The sequence below is a fragment of the Lepisosteus platostomus genome, chromosome 12, assembly GCF_059453375.1.
Source record: "Lepisosteus platostomus isolate fLepPlt1 chromosome 12, fLepPlt1.hap1, whole genome shotgun sequence".
In the NCBI taxonomy this organism is placed as follows: Eukaryota; Metazoa; Chordata; class Actinopteri; order Semionotiformes; family Lepisosteidae; genus Lepisosteus; species Lepisosteus platostomus.
This window is the reverse complement of record NC_142622.1, coordinates 30,710,230-30,714,619: the sequence shown is the minus strand read 5'-3', so window position 1 is coordinate 30,714,619 and position 4,390 is coordinate 30,710,230.

Genomic DNA, 4,390 nt, shown 5'->3' with positions numbered 1-4,390 from the left:
TGACATGCATAATATGCGCATGTGCGATGAATCACCAACAGCTGGACGACCATGAAAGCGCGTTCACATGAATTCTGCAGCTCTAGACATGAGCGCGCAATATCTGAACGCTCTTGGATAAAATCTGATCTATGTACAGTATAGTATATTGCACATTCTTAGCATCAGAAGAAACTTTCAGTGATTCTCAGTCCTGGTCTTATTAGACCGCTGTATTTCCTGTTTTCTTGTTCCACCCAAATTCTTAGTTGCTCGCATAATAATTTAAATTGTCTGTTTTAGGATTGCTTTTAAATTTTCTTCCAGCCCTTAAACGTTGCATGTGGTTTGGAATCGGTATTGTGGCCAATCGGCCCATCCTGGGACGAGGGTTTCGACAGAGGATGAGTTGATTTTTTAAGAACTTTATTTCATTTTCACAAATAAATACAGAATGACACAAAAAGTAAAACTTTACACCATTATATACTGTATACCTAAAACAGTATACAGTATATGCACACGTCAGGAGGAGATTACAAAGCCAACAGACATACATTTGCTCAGGTGCATTAGCTCACATGTCATTTTGAATCACTTCCAAACGCCAAATGCTTCCAAATACTAAAAACAGGAGTGCCAATAATTGTGTTTCTTTTATTTTGGGGAAAATAATTTATAATGTAACATTTTTTATCTTGATTGATTCCATTGAGTCATTAATTCAGGATAATTAATGCCTTATGTTAAAAATATATTTCATTATTATTTTTCATTATTTGTTTTATGCTTCTTTTTCTTCATATTTATCAAGGGGTGTCAATAATTCCAGAGTCCACTGTATTCCTCCAGTTGCATCCCAGAATGCTGGGGCGGATGCATATCAAATCCTGCCATAAAGATGTGGTGAAACATACCACTTTAAAGCCTGTAGCATTTATACAAAAAGTTAAAGTAGGCAGCTGCGTCAGGTAAAGCTTTATTCTGTGCTGGAAAGAAAAAAGACACAATGTTACAGCTGTGGAGCCTTCTTCAGGTGTGAGGGAAAGAAACTGGCAGCTGATAAATCATGGTAGACAGTAGTAGAATGATTTGTACAAATCCATTGACATATTTGCCCATTGTATCTTAGCTTTCTAATGTAAGTTTCGAGATTCAAAGTGCAGTTAGTTCATTGGTATAAAGTAATTTACTGGCTTGAAACTTCTGACTTTAGTTTTCTATTTCATTTGGGTTGAAGGGCTTGAACCAATACAACTTCAATTGAAAAAAGATCATATATAAATCGGAAAGTTCGACATTTTGCCTATCACTTGTCTGTCTTTCTTGGTTTCTGAATGATCTTGTCTGCTAAAATGTCACGAGAATACTCTACTTGCTCTCTGTAAACAACCTGAGAGGACAGACTTTGTGGGGTTTCAAAAGTAAAAAGGAAAGTAATTCTACAAGATGTATGACCACAGTATATGTGTTTTTCCAAATAGAGGTTTCTAGAAGACTTTTTACTACAGTTGCCAAACCTGTACTACTTGAACATTCAGACACAAATATGGGTTCATCTTACTTTTTGCAGCAAAAGCAAAAACATGTTCATGTATGTTTGCCATGAAGTACCTTCCATTGTGATGCAGCACTAAAGTAAGACAATGTTTCTAAGAAAGGAAAAAATGTGATTGTGTTTCCAATAGATCCTTGAAAAAGTGTAGTTTTACTTTGTCTGATATAATTCTCTGTTTCCTGGCTTACTATTATTAACCTTTAAGTGTTTCAATTTTAGTGGTGGTGTTCTCAAAACAGCAATTTGTGTATTTTTCAATGCACAATTGATACAAATATACAATTGACACAAAAGTCTGCCTCACTACTGCAAGCATCCTTATAGTGTGTTTCAAATCAATGGGAATAACATCAGGGACAATTTCCTTGGGTAAGGCAACAGATGCTATATTACATTCTACTTCTATATCACTGAATTACAATATCCCCATACTGGGAAAGACTGTGAGACTATTTGAGACTTTTCCCTGTCCAGCACTGCACAGTCCCAGTCTGGGAATAGGAAGTGGTCTATAAACCCCAGCAACACTGCCGAAGACAGTTATCTGACAAAAAGTTGGTGATTTTCTATTACCTGAGGGTCTGTAGAATAGATCTGAGCTACTTTTGGAGAGGTAAAACATTTTTTGTTTGGTCAGGAATGAGACCATCACTGCAGAGCACTGTGTCAATTTGCAAAGATGAAGTCATATAAAAACACCATAAAGATTACAAGGATGCAAAAGTGAATGAAGAACGGTAATTTCCTATTAGCTGTAGGTCTCATTATCATGTTCCACCCAGTTTTGAGGATGCACAAATTGTTATTGTGCTATAAATGTGACTTTACCTTGTCCAGGTTTTTCTCCCTGAAGCAGGGTTTGAGGGGGGGCTTTTATTTTGAAAGGTGCTGCCAAGCTAGAGTCGCATTATGTAGCTCTAGCATCACGCTACTTCTCAAAGTAACTTTTCGGGTTCCATTGGACGTCCGCAGGGGTTCCGTGAGCTCTTACATAGTCTACAGGAAAATACAAAATTGCTATCAATAAAAAAAGTGTTACGATGGCTTTGCATGGCTCAAAAAATTAGAAAAGGTAGGCTTATCTTCTGAAAAGTCATCTTCAAATTAACTCTGAATACATTTCTGTACTTTCGCTGCTAGAGCCAGAAGGTACCTCAAAGGATCGGATGAAATTTCCTCTTCCATCTGTTCTTCTATCTTGTTTGACATCCGGCAAATCTCAAAAACTCTCGCAATGAGAGAAAATACCGTGTTACGAGGGAGGTAGAAAGATCACTTAGAAATTACTGCAACCACGAGAGAGAAAAAAAAAGAAAAAAAGTGAAAAACAATAAAAAGCTTCAAGACTTCACGTCACAAGAATATGAGAAGTTCATTGACCTGATTTCAGACTCTTCCTTACAAACGGCTTTTAATGAAGTGCAGTTGACAGAGTTTTGGTCCAGGAAAAATGAATATCCATATCAAAGAAAGGTCTTTGTGTTCTTCTCCCGTTTGTGACCACCTATCTGTGTGAAACCGGATTTTCGTCGTATGTGTCCACAAAAACGCAGTATCGCAACAGCTTGGATGCATCCATAACTCCAAATATTAAAAAAAATGTAGAAGATGCAAACTCGCTCATCACACTGAGATTGTTCATTATCAGTACTCTTTTTAAAAAACATTATACAGTATATTGTTGTCTCAATGTGTTTTACTTAGTCATTTTGCTACCAACTTTTCCTATTTGCACCCGGTTAGACCACATAAAGTGTCATCTGGTTCTATAAATCTATTAGTTTTTTTCCCTTTGTTAACAATGTAAAAAATTAAAAGTTTTCAAACCGGAAGGAAACCCTTCTGGTTTTCTTCTAACTTGGTCGAACAGGTGGTTAGAACTTTGATTCTTTTATTCTCAACGAGTATTTCAGTGATTAAGCTTTATTTAACTTTATTAAAAAAGTTATCATGTGATTAAATCCATCACCTTTCCTGGTGAGGGACACGGTGAAGCTGGAGCCTACCTAGCAAGCAATGAGTACAAGGCAGGGTACACCCTGCACAGGGCGCCACTCCATCGCAGGGCAAGTGCAAGACAATCATACACAGGGGGACAATTTGGAGGCCACAGCAAGGGCTGATGGGGGGGAAGTTTGGCCCTGGCACTGGGATACCTCCCTACTCTTCTCAAGAAATGTCTGGGGATCTTTAATGACCACTGAGAGTCAGGACCTTCGTTTAACGTCTCATCCGAAAGACAGTGCCCACTACAGTATAGTGTCCCCATCAGCATGCTGGGGCATTAGGACCCAAACAGACCACTGGTCCCACTAACACCACTTCCAGCAGCAACCACAGGTTTTCTCAGGAGGTCTCTCAACCAGGTACTGACCAGGCTCAGCCCTGCTTAGCTTCAGTGGGTTTCCAGTTGTGAGTTGCAGGGTGATATGGCTGCTAGCCTCATGTGATTAATAAATGATGGAAATAAACTCAATGGGTTCATACAATGCTTACACTTAAAACAAAAGCAATCAATAGTTTCTTCCTTAATAATTGCCTAAAATGTCTCTGAAAAGCAGTCCTAGAATGCCTTTTGCAGAACAGCACCATAGCTAATCCTGAAAAGTAAGAAAAAAAGGTTGCTGGGTATCTGTGACATTATCTTCGACAGAAAAGGGTTCCGTCATCAAAAAAGTTTGAGAACTACTGCTTTACCCTCTATACCCACCTCTCCATGGACATGATTAGTAGGGATAAGTAGTAAACTTTGTGATGTAGCACAAGTGTGGACACACTCAGTAGCTTTTTTTAAAAGAATTGTATATTCTCCGCTTGCAGTTTGAGGAAATTGAATGTTATCTCGTCTGTCCC